This window comes from Podarcis gaigeae (assembly GCF_964106915.1).
Source record: "Podarcis gaigeae genome assembly, chromosome: 13".
Classification (NCBI taxonomy): domain Eukaryota; kingdom Metazoa; phylum Chordata; class Lepidosauria; order Squamata; family Lacertidae; genus Podarcis; species Podarcis gaigeae.
Window position 1 is genome coordinate 55,331,275 of NC_139689.1, and position 19,161 is coordinate 55,350,435.

The 19,161-nt window shown below is 49.0% G+C and overlaps 1 protein-coding gene across 1 annotated transcript in view; it reads right to left on the reverse strand.

Moving 5' to 3' along the window:
* The window catches only part of FAM222A (family with sequence similarity 222 member A), an 87,390-nt gene extending 74,584 nt beyond the window's left edge, over positions 1 to 12,806 (reverse strand). Inside the window, exon 1 of the mRNA XM_083710154.1 lies at positions 12,657 to 12,806. The gene's annotated coding sequence lies outside the window, so the exon portion shown is untranslated. The remainder of the gene's footprint in view (positions 1 to 12,656) is intronic.
* Between the last annotated feature and the right edge of the window lie 6,355 nt (positions 12,807 to 19,161).

Genomic DNA, 19,161 nt, shown 5'->3' on the forward strand with positions numbered 1-19,161 from the left:
TTTCTGCTTTCTTCACCTATTTTATTCTTGCAGTGGTGGAACAGGGCAAAGGCTGCCTGGAGCACACACACACCACCCCAACATTTCTCAGATACCTTATATTTCACCTGCAATTGCCTACATCTCTGGTCCCATGTGGTCTAGAAGCATGCTTTTGTTTAATTGGTCTTCTAAAACATAAAGTCGCTCTCGGATGACTAACTGCACACTCAATAACCTGCCTGGGGTCATAGATTAAAGCAGGGCGCTAACACAGCTGGCAAATTATGGCATAGGAGTAGGAGGGCCACTTCTTGCTCGTCCTGCCAGGTCCTGGGTATCCTGCAAGTTGCAACAGAGCCTGGCTGTGTGGGGCAGATGAAGCCCCTGAAGCTCTATTAGGGCTTGCTTACCAACCACAAAGGCAGCTTTGCTCCCAGCTCCCCCCCCCCATGGCATTCTCCTCCTACTGCTAAAAAAAATGGCCTACAGAAGTTAGGCAGGTGAAACAAAAGGCTTCTTTTTTAAAAGGAGCAGCAGCTGATGGAAGGCCTTTCCCAGAGGGGCAGGGATATCTTAGGGACAGTTTTTATCCTCACATACTTCACTGTGACCGACCCCATGAGAAAGACATCTTCAGATATTTCAAGGGCTGTTGCATGAAGGATGGAGCCAGCTTGTTTCTTCTGCTCTGGAGAGTAGAACCCAAACCAATGGATTCAAGTTGCAAGAAATGAGATTCCAATTAAATATCAGGAAGAACTTTCTGATGGTAAAAGCCGTTTGACAGAAGAACAGACTCCATCCTTGGAGGTTTCCAAGCAGAGGATGGATGGCCCTCTGTCATGGCTGCATTGCAAGGGGTTGGACTAGATGACCCTCAGGGTCCCTTCCAACTCTACCATTCTATGATGCTATGAGTCCACAAGACAGTTACGGGCTAGTAGGAATGGATCAGACCCATTTTCACCCCCAGTAACATATACACACAATGGGACAGTGAACTGCCACCAAGAGACATTGAGCAAGTTTAAGAACACAAGAAGAGCCCTGTGCTCCGCTGGATCAGGCTGGGGGGGGGGGGACATCTACCCCAGCATCCTGGTCCCAGCTGCCCGTAGGAAACTGGCAAGCAGAACCCAGGCTCACTCGCTCCTGTCACTTGGGATCCCTTCCAACTCTCCCATTACTCTATGAACCTGTGTTTAAAAAACTCCACAGAAGGAGAGTCCAGCACCTTCTTCCAAAGGCGGAGTCTGTTCCATCGTCAAACAGCTCTTACTGCCAGGAAATTCCTCCTGATACTTAAGTCGGAATCTCCTTTCTTGTAGCTTGAAGCCACTGGTACACGCTTGCTCCATCTTCTGTGTAACTCCGGCTCCTCGGTTGCCCTTTTCTGCAACTTTTATTGAACTAAATGCCCAAGGAAGGTCGGAATCAGTTAAAGCACTTGAGGTGGCCCCAGCAGAGATCACCAGAAATCACCTGGCCTTTCTGCGGCGGTGGGAGGAGGCTGGGGCGACGGGTGGGGGTGGCACGACAGCCCTGCTGCTCCGTCTCCTCGTTGGCAAGAGGAGTCTCCAGGGCAATAAAAAATCCCCAGCAGGCTCTTGTCGGTTTCAGGTCATTAACTTGTTTTTATTGGAAGCTTGTTTACAGCCAGCCATAAAGAGATGCGTTTGTGCGCCTCTCCAGGAAAAAGCCACCACGAGACCCTGAAATGGAGGGAGGGAGGGAGGAAGGATGAAAGAAGCGGGCGGAGGGGGAACAGGATGGGACTGAGCTGCTGCATTCATGGCTTCCGGCCCAGCGCAGAGCTGCGTTTCCCCCTCCAGACACCCCCCAAGCCCTGGTTTTGCATTTGCAATAAACGCAAAGGGAAGCTAAGGCACCTTGTTTGGCCTGTGACTGGTTGCCCATTGAAGATACGGCAGAAGAAGAGGGTTAAATAAAAGCCCCAGTTGGGGGCACTTCTGCTCCCCAGAGACCAAGCTAGCTCCTTGCAAAAGGAGCCGGGGAGCACCCAGGGGACAGTCAGAATCGCCTCCAGGTGACAAAGAGGGGCAGGTATTTACAAGGCGTTGTTTTAAGGATCCCCATCAGCTCACAGAAATGGAATTGTGCTGCAATCCTCCCACAGCATTTACTGCAAGGTGACGGGGGGGGGGGGCAATCACTGGATGCTCATTTTCTAAAATAGTAAGTGCTGGGCCTCAAAACCTCTAGGAGGAAGGGAGCATTTCCATTACAGCTACAAAATCAATGCAATGCACAAAACAGCAAGAGAACCACAGCTCTAGAATCAGGGCACGATAACAGCACATGTACAGAGACACCCTTTTAACCTTCCCATGTGTCCACCACAGCCCTCTAGGAGAGCAGTAACGGGAGGAGATAATGGAAGCCACCAAGCTAAGAGGATGGACAAAAGCTGGGCTAATGTGCCCCTGTCTTAATTCTAGCAGCCGATGAGGACCAAGGACTTTCAAACTGGGGCTCCTGATGCTCATTATTTGGCTGTTTCTTACCAAGGAGCAAAACAACTTTTCCAGAAATGGCCCCCAGGCAGTTCAGTGGCCCCTGGGGCTCTGTGTCCTTCCCCCACAGAAGCCAGACACCCTTTGGGCTGTAGGCTTCCCCCTTTTAACCAGAGACAGCATCCATCTGCCATTCAGGAAAGATCTGTCTTGAGCGAGGAATCTGCACACCTTTCCGTCTTTAGTAGCTCACAGCCCTGGGGGGCACATCCGGCTGTGTGCATCTTCAAGAGGTCATCCTAACCTTCCCCCCCCCCCCGTCAGCTTATTAGCTAAGTGAGGTAACGTTCAGCCCAACTCTAAGTGCGTCCACAGCCTCTGGCCAAGAGAGAATTTCATGTGCCCTGGTGGAAGGGTGCACTCGGGGTCACCAAGAGACCCATAACAGGCTTAAACAAACATCTCCCCCCCCCCCGGCTTTTAATGCCATGTCACAAGGAAAGGGAATCCAATTTGGCCTCCCAACCAGAGGCGTCTGCAAACTTCTGGCAGCTGGAGGAAGCTTTCATACTAGATCCAAAGTAGGAACCTGTAACTCGCTCTCAAGGACAGAGGCTGCTGCACCTGCCTCCCAGCGCCTTCCTTGGTCCCTTAAAAGGAGGAGCTGCTACTTTAAGTCCTCCCTGTGGCTCTCTCTTTATTTTCATGTTTTTGCGGGGGACAATCTGCTGTCTTTGGGGCAGGAAAATGAATGCCCTCAAATACTCTGGAAATGTTACTCGTCTGTCTCATTCTCACCGCATTTATATTGCTACGTGTTTATCTGCACTTGCATTGTTTGTGAGCCGCCTCGGGGTCTCCTCTGGGCTGAAAGACGGCGTATCAATAAATCATAACTTGCTATGAAAAAGAGAAGAAAAGGTAGCCCTTCTGGGTCGTGGGGGCTCCCTGCACATGGAGGAGTTGACACCCCACCCACCCCCATTTTTGAGTCTCCTTGGGGGCAGTAAGCTGGCTGGCTGCATGTTTAGGGAGTGTCCAAGAGTGGCTCCATGGCATCCCGTGAGGAGGCAGACGGCAGGATTTCCCACCTGCTTTGGGAGGAGGCCATTCACTCAGACAGGGTCACAACAGGCACCCACCCTGGGTGGAGCCTTCAAAATTATTCAAGTCCCCACAGTACTGAAAGTCCGGAGACACACCCAGGAAGGTAAACGGGGTTCAGTTACGCCTTTGAGTCTGGATGACTCAATCCATCTTGAAGGATACTTGGGGATCCCAATCCGTTTTAGACCTGGTGAGGTCCGTGCAAGAAAAGACCAGCGGCTCAGGATTCCAGAATCTACGAAAAGGAGACACAATCTCACGGGGCCCTGACCTCCACAACACAGGGAAAAGGGACTTGGGCCAACTTGACAATGGGATCAAGCAAAGATCAATTCAGTGACAGCATTTTGCTTCATTTCAAAAGAAAGGCATTTGAATGCAACTGAATGCAACCCGCCCCCCCGCCCCCCAGTTATTAACAGTGGGGGTAGGGCTACCCCAATACACCTGTCACATGCACTTTCACCCTTTACCTGCAGACTCCTGGGACATGTGAATCAAAAAGACCACCGGCTCCTTCATACTTTCTTTTTAAAGTGCTTTCTTAGAAGGCCTTCTTGGTGGTGGCGCCCTCCCTGTGGAACACCATCCCTTCAGATGTCAAGAAGATACATAACTTTTAGAAGACACCTGAAGGCAGCCCTGTATTGGGAAGTTAATGCTTGATATTTTAATGTTTTATATATGCTGTAAGTCACCCAGAGTGACTGGGGAATCCCAGCCAGATGGGCAGGGTATAAATAATTAAAAGTATTAATTAATTAATTAATTAATTAACTAATTCTCAGTCAAAACAACAAGAGCTTTCTCCATCCTGGAATACTTTCAACCCAACATCTTTCTTCATTTTCTCCAAACTGTTGGTCTATTGAAGCAGTATCATTAAATCCTCAGAGGAGCAGCTGAGGGGAAAGGAACCACCATGATTTTTACATTTTGGGGGTTCAGTTATTTAACACCCAGCTGATGTGGCAAAGGGATTAAATGTTGGACAGGACAGCTCAGATCCTGGGCCAGGTACTTGTTCGCACACTGGATGGCCCACCCCGGAGGGCTGTTGTGAGGATACACCAGAAAAGCATCAAGCTCACTGTCCTGAGCTCTTTTGACAAAAGAAATGAGGGCAGGAGGTCTCTGGGTGGCCACATCCAGTTAAAAATATTTTGGGGCAGCAAAGGCAAGGAGGAGGGGAAATTCTTCTCTGTCCAAGAACTTAAGACACTCCTGCTCCGACTGGACTTGGCAAATAATAATAATAATAATAATAATAATAATAATTTATTTAGTTTTTTGGATTTTTATTTATGCACTTTCAAAGGCCTATAATACACATCTTACATTTTCATTCTCTAATTTCTTATCAAAAGACTTCCACCTCCATGGTTCTTTTTCGCCCTGCATATATTTTATACCACCCAATTCATTTTATACATTTAGTAATTTTTTTATTTATACCCTATCCATTTGACTGGGTTTCCCCAGCTGGGCTAATGATCTGGGAAAGGGCATAACTCACTCAGTGGTAGAGCAGTTGCCTTGCATGCAGAAGGACGGACCCAGCTTCCATCCCCAGCATCTAAGAGAGACCCATTTGAAACTCTGGGGAGCTGCTGCCAGTCAGTGTAGGCAATACTGAACTAGAAGGACCATTGGTCTGTGTCAGATACTACAAAACCGGGGGGAGGGAGGGAGACTTAGATGCAGATAGGGGCGCAGCCTTCAGCAGCCTTGGTAGCCTCTAGCTGCAGGCTAAAACATTTAGGGGCACTAGGTGAGCAAAGGTTGCACAACCAAAGTAGAAATAGCATCCCTGCCGCAAACACTACAAAAACTCAAGGAGGTGCGCTTTTTGGGAGACATTATTAGGCAGCAGGCTGATAATCATGGCGGACCCCTCCTTGGGGCTTGAGCAATCATGGGAGACGCAAGCAAGGGGTGCTGCCCCCCCCCCAAGTGCCAGGCACTGACCAGCAGGCCATTTCTCCTCCTCTTCTCCCTTCCCTTGCCCTTTTCTTTGCAGTGCCAAGCAAACACAAACAGAGATACTGAGCGGCACAATAGCTCTTGACACACAAATAGGTTAACATAATAAAGCCAGCTTTAGCCAGCTCACTCGAGGGAGAAAAGCAATTCTCGAGCAAGCAGGAGATAATAAAAGCAGGGGCTTTTGTAAGCCTGCCTCTCTGCCGCATTTGCAGACAGGAATCGTTGTTTGATTGAATTACCTTGCAGGAATATTAGCTTTTTCCAAAGAATGCACCAGGCAAGAGAAAAAGGAGAGAAATGTCCTTCCTCTCTGGCTCCTTCGCTTGCCTGGAAAGTCCTGAATGCAATTTGTCATTTATATTTGGCATAGCAGCTTGTCCAGAGAGTCACATATTTTCTCAAGGCATTAGCAACAGGCCAGCTCTTTCCTCCTTTACAGGCTGGCAAGGGATCAAAGCAGAGTTTTTGACCCCATCAGGATATGTCCCTTAAGTACTAGTTGCCACAGAGAAAGAAGACCACCTGTGGTTGTTCAGGAACAAGAAGGCACTCTGCGTGTGGGCAGGAGGACAGGAGGGAGGGGGAGAACCTCATGCACCATACAAAGGACTCAGGAAAGTCTCTGGTGCAACTGAAAGAACCTCTTATAAAGAATCCCTGTTTACTCAGACCTCCACTTTCCCCCTTTCTCCATTTTAGACTGTTAAGTATCATGCTGTAATAAGCTCAAGATCATTATTTTCAAATAAAAAACAAAGCAACCCATATATGCAGCCTGGAGAAGGATGCAAAATGGGCTGCAATTGGGTAACACATTTTAAATTATTCTTAAAATGACATTAGCTGTGTTTTCTTTTCATTACAGAAAAAGTTAAGCATGTTTTCACGGTGGATGGCAAAAATCTAGCTTCTCCGCTTACTCGGAGGCTTAGTAAGGGCAGCTGGCAAGGCAGGCAGACCAGGGCAGCCATTAATGGCCCCCACACCTGCAGCCTTTACACACTGCTGTGTGGCACATTCAGCCACTTGACACGACTCTCTTGCAAGCAGGAGCAGCGGGAACTCAGAAACGCCCCTCCACTGCCTCTCCTCCCTCTCCACTCCAGGGAGGAGTAGCAGGTTTGCTGCACATAAGAGTTCAGAGCAGGGGGCCCCACACTTTCCCCAGCCACTGCCCCCCCTTGGCTCCATGAATTCACCCCAAGTGCCCCCTCCCCTGCCCTATAAGAAGCATGATTCAGAATAGTGGTCTGCAGGACCCATCAAGGAAGATAATAACACAATAAAATTCAAAACTGCAACAATGCATTACACCTTTACTGCAAAATCTAATTAAAACTACTTAGTCTAATTAATACAATGAAACTGATGGATGTGATCCGGTGATACCAGCTTTTCAGAGTCTGATAGCCATTTACGCCGTCAGCACCCCCCCTCCCCCAAGGGCCAGAAGTAGTCACTTTGGCAGCCACTGTCTTAGCAACTGGGTTGCAGGATCAGGACTCTTCCAAAGTGAAAGGCCATCAAATTCTCAACAAGTTCTGAGCGCCACTCTCAACTGAAATCCACTTTGTAAAGAAATATTTCTTTATCCTCACACATGGAAAGAAGAGGTGGTCTCAGGGAACAAGAAAGTGGGCCACTGAAGTCCCATTTCACTACTCAAGCACATGGCCAACATCTTTTTTTTTTTAAAAAAGAGATTTTTATAAAGATTTCTTGATTTACAAAGGTATGTGCAATGTCTCTTTTTTCAAGTTACATTTTCTACAGATCAGTTTCATTTGCTGAGACATTAGTGTTACCTTAGGAAGAAAAGGGGGGAAGGGTGAGTTTTGCCTTCCTGCAGCCCCGGATCACTACCCAGCGGCTCAGAGCCTTGCATTTTTAATGGCCCTCCCTCTTCAGGCTTGAAATATCTTGCAGCATGAAACTGAGAGGTGGGACTTGGAAGCGGAGATTTATCGACCTGTTAAAACCGAAGATGGATCTTTATGCAGGGAAAAGAAAGTGGCAGGTGCCACTTGGGGAGACAGACCCACCAAATTCTTGGAGCCTTTCAAAAGGTGTATAAAGTTGAAGGAAGCCAAGGGTTTTATTTGGTTTCAAATGATCAATTCTATAATCAGCAGGCACCGTCATTATCAAGAGGTTCCAGCACAGGAGGAGGAAATGAGCTGAGATTTCGCTACAAATCCAAATAAACTCTCTCCCTCTTTCCATTTCCCCGACTATTTCAAGGTTTTTATACAAGCAACTCCACCACTGCCCAAGGAGCTTACAACCTTAAAAGCTACCATTTACCTTAGTTTCTCCCCCCACCCTTTTTGGTTTGTTTTATCATTTCATATACATTAGCTCACTCAGCAGAGCACAAAAGTCTTAATCTGAGGGTCCTGGGTTTGACTCTCACGGTCCCTTCCAACTCTGCCATTCTAAGGCAATCTTGTTTCAGCCTCACAACAGCCCTGTGAGGTGTGCTGGCGGGGGGCGGGGAGCTAAGGCCATCATAGAGCGTTATGGCTGAGAGGCCAAATCCATGCAAAACACTTACAAGGCAGCACCCTCTAAATCAGGAATGCGGGACTGCAGCCCTGGGGGGCCAAGTCCAGCCCCCCCCCTTCTTGCTTGCTTGGATGGATGCAGCACAGAGAGAAAAAGCAGCCTTGTAGTAAAAAGGCAAATCGCACATTTGTTGCTGTGCCCACTTTTGCACATGGCCCTGGAAGGCCACCCAGCACGGAATGTGGCCCTCAGACCACAGGTTCCTCACCCCACAGCTACCATCTTTCACTCAAGTGACTTAAGTCGGGTTAAAAGGTACGCAGGCTTTAAAAGTTCACAAGGGCTGGGCTATTTGGAAAGCAGGTTTTTCCTTGCGAAAATGTATTCAGCCACTAAGCCAACCTGTTCCATCTGCGCCAGAAATGTTGCTCCCTTCACATTTCACCTAGCAAAGCACCTACAAAGCCTGAAAGCTTACATACTTTTGCTCCAACCTAAGTTTCTAAAAAATGAATAATAACTACTTTACATATGGTTTTTATCTGCCAACTAAGGTCTGCAATTAGCCCATGGTGGAAAACTCCAGGCACCAGCTTAAAAAAATAAAATTTTAAATCTGGCTTTGGCACCCAAGAACCATGGACGCTGATAGAACATGAAGGTGGTCTTTCCCATCCCTCAATTTAGCTAGTCTTAAACTACAAAGCAAGGGGTTAAACCACAGAGCCTAGGACTTGCCGATCAGAAGGTCGGTGTTTCGAATCCCCACGAGAGCTCCTGTTGCTTGGTCCCTGCTCCTGCCAACCTAGCAGTTCGAAAGCACGTCAAAGTGCAAGTAGATAAATAGGTACCACTCCGGCGGGAAGGTAAACGGCGTTTCCGTGCGCTGCTCTGGTTCGCCAGAAGCGGCTTAGTCATGCCAATAAAGCGAGATGAGCACCGCAACCCAGAGTCGGCCACGACTGAACCTAACGAACCCTTTACCTTTTAAGCTACAAAGCAAGGAGCATAGGTCTGCTCAAAGGCCAGAATATTTACATATCAGCTCCTAACACAGAGTTATAAACCACAGCTTCCTACTCTGCTGCCACACCACATCCATGTGGATCAACAGCATGGGAGTACATTGCAGAAAACGACTGTAGCAGGAGGACGTTCAATCCAGGCTTCGCCAACCGGGTGCCCTCCAGACGTTTTGAAGTGCAGCTCCCAAGCAGCCCAGAAAAGCACCCTGGCCTTGCGTAGCAGGCGTAGGTCCCTCTCCTAGAACCTGCAACTGGGCAGGTGCTTCTCCCTGTGAGCTCCAAAGTTCCTCGCTGCAACAGACACCATCCCAAGACCAGCTGGGGAATGCAGGAAGCCGCCTTGGCCCACCTGGCTCAGTGCTCCGGGGTTTCAGGCAGGGTTGCTCTCTTGCTGAGCCACGGGGAGAGGAGGAGGCTGGGGTCCTTAAGTCCAGAGGGTCAGTTTGCCACTGTGGGAACCAGCAGCCAGGAACGCTACTCTCCAGTTAAAACCACTTTACTGACATCTGATCTGATCCCAGGCACAATTCAAAGTGCTGCTGATGACCAGTAAATCTATGGCCTGAACCTGCCCAGGGGCAAAGATCCTCAGGGGAGCACCTTCTCTCAGTCCCCTCAGCACCAGATGCTGGTGGGGATGCGAGAGCAAGCCTTTTCTACAGCTGCTCCCAGAAGGCGGGATTCCCTCCCAAGAGAGGCCAGACGGGCTCCCTCTTTTGTGTCTGGAAAGGGAGGTGCAGGCAGCGCTGACCACTGGGCAGCTGTCAGGGCAAACTGTTGGCTCTAAACGGGGTCTGGTGTATTACAACTGTTGGTTTTTTAAACTAGCTTTTTTCACTACTTTATATTTTATAACGTTAAGAATGTGCTGGCCACGGGCCAATAACGCTGCTGACATTGGGTGGGTAATTAGACCCTTGGAAGGAGAGCCATGCTCTGCAGGAACCTGGAAAAGGGCTTTTAGTGTGGCTGCCCCTGTTCTATGGAAAAGCTTCCCTGCCCGCTGACACCTCCTGGAAATGTTCTGACAGGCTTCCCCAGCTGGGTAAAGGGGTCTTCACCACTTGTCAGGGCACCAGTCTTGTTTTTAAAGGTACTGGTTGTTTTTATGCTTTTAACTGTTTGTCATTATCTTATGGGTAAATCGCCTTGAGACAATGGCATAGAAGGCGATTAATAAATGCCACTAATAATAAATAATTACAATGGTGCTGTTTTTAAACGTTGGAAGCCACCCTGAATGGCAATTTGGGGGAAAGGAAGGGATATAAATAAATTAAATACAAAGACCAGTCGCATCTGACACAGCTCCCCTTATCTCCATTCACAGGCACGCCTCTCTTCCCCACCTAAGAGACGGCCCCTTTAAGACCCCTCGCCTAAGTTTCTGCCCTTAATTCGCCAGATGCCTCCGACCTCAGATTACGAGATGCTCTTTGGCTGAACAGCTTCTTTGTAAGAGACACTAAAGGGAGCTCTTCTGCTCCTGCTCAGTCAGAGAGAAGAAGGTTAGTGCGCTCATCCATCCCTGGTCATGTGAAAGGAACTAGATCAGCTTAAAAGGGATGGGGGGGCAGAGACACACACAGCCTCACTGCAATTTAACTCTTGCATCGCCTCTGCCTCTTGAGACCCAGAATTACTGTGTGCAGCCCAACCCATCAGGCACTATGCAGAGACTGCACTTTAAAAAAAAATAGGGGGGTGGGGGAATAAACACATTTACTGTAAACTCCTTTCATGGAAAGATAAGGGCCAGCTGGAAGGTGAGCTGTATTGCAAGAGGATGGGGAGATAATGTTTGCTGCATTTGTTTGTGCCTCTTACAACACAGCCAAGCAAACTCCTACTTCTCAGAGCTTGTTCTTTCTTAAAAGATTCCGGATTCAAGGATGGACATGATCTTAACAGGAAATTAGCCCCTGATGTGGGCACAACAAACAAAAATGCAGGTTCTGGAAAGCCTCCACCTCCTCCAGCAAAATGGGATTTCTCTTAATCTACAGACTAAATGAGTAAACTGAGGAACATCAAGAAGATCATCTCCCTGCTGGGTCAAACCCACTGAGTCCTGTTCGCAGGACTTGCCAGCCAGGTGCCCCCAAGCTCTGTCTCTACCTCCCCGCCCCCTCCCCGCCATCATGCAGACTGCCCCTGCACATGGAGGTTTGCTTCTTAGCAGCCAGGGAACTGCACCCCTCCCCGGGCATTTTATCTAAGGTTCCAAAGACAGAATTGCTTGGGTGGACCAGACCAGCAACCAGCTGCAAGCCAGGCAAAAGCCTTTTGCCCCCCCCGCCCCCCCCTTTGCGCACAAGAGGCTCAGGTAGTTCCACAGCAGGGGTGGCAAACGTGTGGCCCTCCAGAGGCTGCTGGAGCATCCTCTAAAGCCAATGTGCCCAAGTTAGGGGCAATGGGCATTCAGGAGCACAGCAGCATGCAAGTTTGTGAAGCGTTCAATAATTTAATTTTAAAAAGGGGGGTCCAGCTACATCTGCAGCCCCTCCCCCCGGTTACACATCTCTGCGAAGGAGGGTCTACTTGTCAACCCTCCACTCCGTTCAAAAAAATATTGTATTATTCAAGACAGCAGATTTCCTCTCGCTACCCAAAACCCCTCCATTTACATGCAATGACAAGAATCCCTAACAGTAGCCTAAAAAGAAAATCAATGTACTGCTGAGGTGGGCTGGTTGAGATCTCCCTTGCTCTCCATCCCACTGCTGCCATGAGGATGTGTCAGCAACATTTACCCTTTTCATTAAAAGCACCCCTGTGCTCCTTTAGAAATTAAAAACCACAGGTACATGCCCACCTCCTGCTCCTGCCCCAAGGAGGACCAAGGGGGGTGAGGCACGTGGGCACACCAACCTCTCCACACAGATCACAGACTTGCAGAGTTGGAAGGTACATCCACACCCCCCCATCCGCCACACACGTTCCCAGGGTGGGGGGCAGGTGATTTCCAACACACACAAGGCTTGCCAGGTAATCAAAGAAAACACCACTCTCTTGTCAGTTCTGAGAAAGCTTCACTACACTTTCACCGGCCTAAGCAGAAGCAATTCTCCCCCCCCCCCCCCGCGAAAAAGGCTCTTCCAGGCAGGCAAGGAGATTCCCACTGGCCCGGGGCCAAAGCACCCTTTTCCGGCGCCCCCAGAGGCACCTGCAGCTCAGCCAGCAAGTTCACCCCCTGCTAGCAGGAGCAGCATGGGCGCAGCAGAATGCCCCCCCCCCCGCTGCCCCCCATGAAGCAAGGCAGATGGGACGGCAGCAAGGAGTTATTGTGGGGCTGGGGTGACCTTGGGGCAGGCACTTGACATTTCTCAGCTCAACCCACCTGGCAGGGCTGTCGCGAGCACCGAAAACAGGCATGTCAACTGAGAGGCAGCTTGGTGGCAAAAAGAGAACCCGACAAAAGGCTCAGAGCGGCTAACAAAAGGCGCGAGGGAAAAGCCCAAGGAAGAGAGGAGGGGGCGCGGCGCCCCTGCCCGCCCCGGGAAGGATGGGCCCTCGGCAGCCGCCGCCTCCTCTCTCCCGCCCCGAGGCCGGAGCCCCGTCGCCCCGCGGCCCTTACCCGGCAAGCGCCGCCGCCGCGCTCCTCCTCTTCAGGCCGCCCCCGGCGGGAGCAGCCGGCGCGTCCGGGGAGCCATGGAGCCGCGGCGGGGAGAGAAGGAGGTCCTGGCCGGAGAGCGCGCGAGGAGGCGGAGGTCCAGGGCGGTCGAGTCGGCGCGGGGTCGGGCGACGCGCAGCAGCAGCAGCCGCCGCGGGCCGGGCCGCCGCCCCCGGGCATGGGCCGCCGCCTCACGGGCAGCGAGGGCCGCGCCGCGGCTCGGCGGGCCGGGGGAGCCAGCCGCCCGCCGCGCTCCTCTCCCGCCGGGGCCGCGCGCCGCCCGGCCGAGGCGACATGGAGGGCAGCAGCAGCGGGGGACGCCGGCGGGCGGCTGCTCCCTTTGTGTGCGCCCGGACCCTCGCCGGCCGCCGGGGCGCAGGAAGGGCGCCGCGCCCCCCAGGCGGCCAAGGGCGCTCCCGGGCTCCGGGCGACGCCGGCAGAGGAAGGCTTCTCCCACTCCGGCGCCCAGGAAGGCGAGCGGCGCCCCCGCTGCCCCGGCGCGGAGCAAACCGAGGACGAGGCGGCGGTGGCGCGGCTGCAAAGCCCAAATCCGGTTTTCGGCGAGGCTAGGCGGCAGCCGGGTCCTGGCGGCTCCGCATCCCCGGAGGCGGCTCCACGGGCGGGCCTCCGGCCTCCGGCTGGCTGCCCGGCTGGCGGCGGCTGCTGCTTCCTGGCCCGCTCCGTCCGCGGCGGCGGCTCCGGCGACACTGAGCGCAGGCGAGCCGGGCGCAGGCGGCCAGGCGCGGCGGGGCGCGCGCGCTCCTCCCCGGCGCAAGGCGCACGCGGCTCGGCCCCGCCCCCGTCTCCCCGGCAGCCGTTGCCCCGGCGACGCCACGAAGCGTCTCTCGCGCTCGGCCCCGCCCCCGCCGGCAAGGCGGCACGTGGCTCTTGCGCGGGGAAATTCGAGCGCGGGACCCGCCGAGGCGGAAGGCGACTCCCCGGCCGGGACTCCGCTTGATTGACTTTTGTTAAAAAAAAAGAACCCTCAAAGCAGGTTGCAAAAAAGATAAAGCAAGGGGAGGCTTTGGAATGTTAAAACAGCAACTGCAAACTAAAAACTCACATCTTCATTCTAAACACTGTGTGTGTGTGTGTGTGTATATAGTTTTCTGTTTTACAATTTAGAATACTCATTTAAGGAACCTTAAAATATCAATGACTTCTTCTCTTTCCATGGTTCATTTTGCATATTATAAATCTCTGCATATTTTACATAAACTAAACCATTCAGCATTCCATTATTACATCCATCAAGACTTATTTACACTCTTGAATTTATCTTAATACTGGCCAGTGGCGTAGCATGGGTTGTCAGCACCCGGGGCAAGGCAAGTAATTTGCGCCCCCTAACCCATGGATTTGCGCCCCCTAACCTGTGGATTTGCGCCCCCTAACCCCCAGATGTTGCGCCCGGTGCGGCCGGCACCCCCTGCACCCCCCACGCTACGCCACTGATACTGGCAACGTTTTCAAGTGTACACAATTTCCCTCCATATAAGCAATAAACATTTTCCAATCTCCTTTAAATGTATATTCTTCTTGTTCCCTTATACTATATGTTAGGTCTGCAAGCTGCGCATATTCCATCACTTTAAGTTGCCATTCTTCTTTAGTTGGGACCTCGCTCATTTTCCATTTTTGTGCTAACAAAACACGGGCTGCAGTAGTCACATACATAAATAACCTTTTTTTACATCTGGGAATTTCCATCTGAATTATCCCCAACAAAAAGGACTCGGGTGTGTGGTTTTTTTGAAAAGTACTTTTAAACATATTTTCAATTCATTATGAATTATTTCCCAATACTCTTTTACCCTCTTACAGGTCCAACACATATGAAAGAATGTTTCCTCACCCTCATTGCATCTCCAGCACTTATCTGATTCAGTCTTATACATCTTAGCAAGCCTACTCGGAGTTAAATACCATCTGTAAATCATTTTCAAGTAGTTCTTCAAAGAATAACATGCTGTAAACTTCAGATCGCTCTTCCAAAGTTTTTCCCAGAGATTAAAATCTATATTATGTCCTATATCTATTGCCCAAACTGTCATAGAGGCTTTGACAAGCTTGTCTTTTTATTTATTTATTTATTTAATTTCTATAACGCTTTATATTTTAAAGAAAAATCTCAAAGCTGTTTACAGCATATTAAATCAATAAAACATAAATAAAACAATCTGAAGAAAGTCAAATATAGAGCATACAGTCAAAGTGACATAACAGAAGAAAATATTACAGTAGAACCTTGAGTTGCGGACGTAATCTGTCCCGGAGGCACGTCCACAACTCAAAGCGTTTGCATCCAGAAGAGCGGCGTCTGCGCATGCGGCGCAATTTAGTGCTTCTGCACATGTGCATGCGGCGGAACCCGGAAGTAACCGTTCCAGTATTTCTTGGTTGCCGCAGGACGCAACTTGAAAAGACGTAACCTGAACCGGACGCAACATGAGATATGACTGTATCTTAAAGATTTCAAAATAAAACATTACAAAGGAGGTCAACTACAGAATACATATTTAACATAGAAGGCTGGGTGAGTCTGGGCCCCACCCCCTAGGCCAGGTGGAGCATTTTAGATTGTACGTTTTAGATAAAAGTTTTTCTTTGTTTTGTAGAAGTTCTTTTTCTAATTGTGAGCTTTGGTCTGAAAAACCATTTTTCCTGTCTATTTTAAACATTTCATGCAACATGATATTGTAACCAGTCTGTAACTTGGCTCCTTACACTTTCCATTGATTTCAGTTTAGGTTCCCTCTCTGTAAAGTGCAGCAATTCCCTGTCTATCCATATTGACTCTCTTAATTGTAATAGCATCGATAGGAGAGAGCCATAAAGGTGTTTTCCTTTCCAGCAGATTTTAATATTTCTCCCAAACTCTATACAAATTCTTCCTTAGAATATGATTCACAAAACTTTTATAAATTTTCACCTTCCCATACCAGAGATATGCATGCCAGCTGAATTTTTAAAAAATGACCTTCTAAGTCCAGGATGTCTGCATTATCCAACGTAATCCATTCTTTTAACCAACACAGGCAGGCTGCATCATAGTACATTTGCAGATCTGGCTGGGCAAAGCCTCCTCTTTCTTTTATATCTATCATAATTTTATGTTTAATTCTTGGCTTTCCCCCCTGCCAGATGAATTTAGAAATATCCTCCTTCCATTCTTTGAAGTAGCCTAAATTATTTACAATTTAAATTGATTGGAATAAAAAACAGCATCCTGGGTAGCAGATTCATTTTGATAGCTGAGATTCTGCCAAACAGGGAAGAGCTTCACTCTCTCCCAAATCCAAAATCTAAATCTAATTGGAGATCTAAACACCTTTTTAACACCATTGCTTTTAACTGAACCTGACATGTCATTAGGGATGGCTGCAATGCAGAAGACTGGGCAGATTTGCAGATGAGAAGACTGCCCGTCTGCAGCTCTTAGCCACCTGCTCTGCCTCTGTGGCCTGAGGCAGCAATGCTTCTGAGTTCCAGCTCCTGCCAATCACAAGAGGGGAGAATCCATGTTGCGCTCAGGTTCTGCTTGCAGGCTCCGCAAGCATCTGGCTGACCACTGTTAGAAGAGGATGCTGGAATCTTTTTCAGAGCGGTTCTTTCTGACTGAATGATTCTTATTTTGGCTGCATTGTGAATTTCATCCAGTTTCACATGTGCTCAATCACAAGTCCATTTTTTGTAGATTTAAAAAAAAACCCTTGTAAATTCCACACACATTTTTTTCATTTTGAAAAATTAATCCCTAAAAATCTGCATTCTGTATGCAGAAAAATACTACATTTCCCAATAAAATACATGTATTTTGCACACAATTTAGAAACTAAAGCTGCATCACAAAATTCTCATTCAATCGTTTGCTGTCCTTCAATCTGCATGTAAATCTGGGACCAGTGAATGAGGCTGAGTTACTTTAAAATGTGGATGGAACAAATTTCACTTTCATCCCTAGGAAGCAAATATGTATATTTACTTTATTGTAGGTATGGGATCACAGGAAGCTGCTGTATACGAGTCAGATGATGTGTCTTTTTACAGTAGTTCAGTATTGGCTACACTGACTGGCAGCAGCTCTCCAGATTTTCAGACAGGGCATCATTTCCAAACCCTACATAGAGAAAATGTTGCAGGCTGGATTTGGAACCTTCTGCATGCCAAGCTGGTGCTCTTTCCCTCCCCACCATCCCTGCACAAATCTTCCTTGCACAGAGTCAGACCGTTGATCCATCTAGCCCAATGGTGTCTGCTCTGACTGGCAGCACCGCTTTAAAGTGCCAGGCAGAGGTCTTACGCATCACACAGCATGCATGAACTTTCAAAAAGTTTCAACAAAGTACCTCACCTAAGACTCCTAAGTAAGCTTAGGTAAAGGGACCCCTGACTGTTAGGTCCAGTCACAAACGACTCTGGGGTTGTGGCGCTCATCTCGCTCTATAGGCCAAGGAAGCAGGCGTTTGTCCACACACAGTTTCTGGGTCATGTGGCCAGCATGACTAAGCCGCTTCTGGCAAACCAGAGCAGCACATGGAAACGCCGTTTACCTTCCCGTCAGAGCGGTACCTATTTATCTACTTGCACTTTGATGTGCTTTCGAACTGCTAGGTTGGCAGGCGCAGGGACTGAGCAACGGGAGCTCACCCCGTCGCAGGGATTCGAACTGCTGACCTTCTGATCGGCAAGTCCTAGGCTCTGTGGTTTAACCCACGGCGCCACCCGCGTCCCTTATTATAAGTAAGCTTAGCAGTCAATAAATAAGAGAAGAGGTCCTCTTGTGGATCAGGAATTGGCTAAACACCAGGGAACAGGAAGTAGGAATAAATGAACAGCTCTCTGAAAGTGGAGAAATAGAAAGTGGAGTCTCCCAAGGACTGGCATCTCTTGAATCCTAAAACTGTAGAGTTGGAAGGGATCCCGAGGGTCATCTAGTCCAACCCTCTGCAATTCATGAGTCACAACTGAACAGATGGCCATCCAGCTCCTGCTTGAAAACCTGCAAGGAAGGAGAGTCCATCGCCTTCCAAAGGAGTCCGTTCCACTGTCAAACAGCTCTTACCACCAGAAAGGTCTTCCTGATACTGAATCAGAATCTCCTTTCTAATCCTGTGAATCCATTGGCTCAGATCTTATCTTCTGGAACAGCAGAAAGCTGTCTCCATCTTCCATGTGGCAGACCTTTAGATACTGGAAGATGTTAACTTGTCCATAAATGATCTAGAGTTAGGAGTGAGTAGTGAGGGGGCCACGTTTGCTGAAGATAGTAGATTGTTCAGGGTTGTTAAAATAAAAAGGGATTGTTAAGAGCTCCAAAGGCACAATTCAGAGATAAAATTGCAAGTCCAGTTCAAAGGAAACAATTGTAAAATGGCACATGATGAGACCCTGAGACCTCAGAATATAGGAAGGTATATAAATTCAATGATGATGATGATGATGTGGGGGGCAAAAAAATTTCTTAATTTCTTATACTCAAGGGGTCTGAACTGCCGGTGATGGACAAGGAGCGATACCTTAGGGTCACAGCAGAGAGCTCAGTGAAGATGATGAACCAGTGCACAGCAGCCAGGAATAATAATAATAATAATAATAATAATAAATTTATACCCCGCCCATCTGGCTGAGTTTCCCCAGCCACTCTGGGTGGCCCCCAATCAAGTGTTAAAAACAATACAGCATTAAAAGGAAGGGGGGAAATGGCAGGTTAGGAATCTCTAGGAAAGGAACAGAAAACAAAGCTGCTGGTATCCTAATGCCATTATGCAAATCCATGGTGCGACTGCATTTGCAATACAAAATGAATATTGTAGAGCAGGAAAGGGGCAACCAAGCTGGCTGAGGAGGATGCAGCAGCTGATTTATGATTTATTGCCCAAAAGCGCTGGAGGAGAGAGTGCTTTTTAAGCTCAGGTCCTGCTTGTGGGTTGGCCCCTGTGAGAACAAGATGCTGCACTGGGGAGGCAGGAACTGGCCTGATCCAGCAGGCTCTTCTTATTCTCTTATCCCCGGAGAGCCTGGAATTGACTCTGTGACCTTCTGCACACCAAGCATGTGATCTGCCCCATAGCTATAGAGGACAGTTACTTATAGGCCATTTCTATACCACTTAATATAGAAAATATCTCTAACAGGTGTGCAGCAAATTAAAACAACAACATAAATATTAAAAACCCAACACCAGAAGTATCAAGGCAAAGACAAATCAATACAATCCTAATAAAAAGATACTGCTAGCGGTCCCATCCCTGAGTACTGATGGCAGTCCCACCCCCCTTCTAATGCACTTTCTCGGGCAGCCCTCATCAGCCTCCTGGCTCCCACCCAGGACCCAGACTAATTCACGGGTGGTCCCCAAATCTCCCACAACCTGATCACCTCACCCTCATGTCTCCCTTTCCACTCCCTCTGGGTCCTCTGCCAGTCCCTCAGACTGTTCAAGGGACTGTCACAGGCAAGCACAACC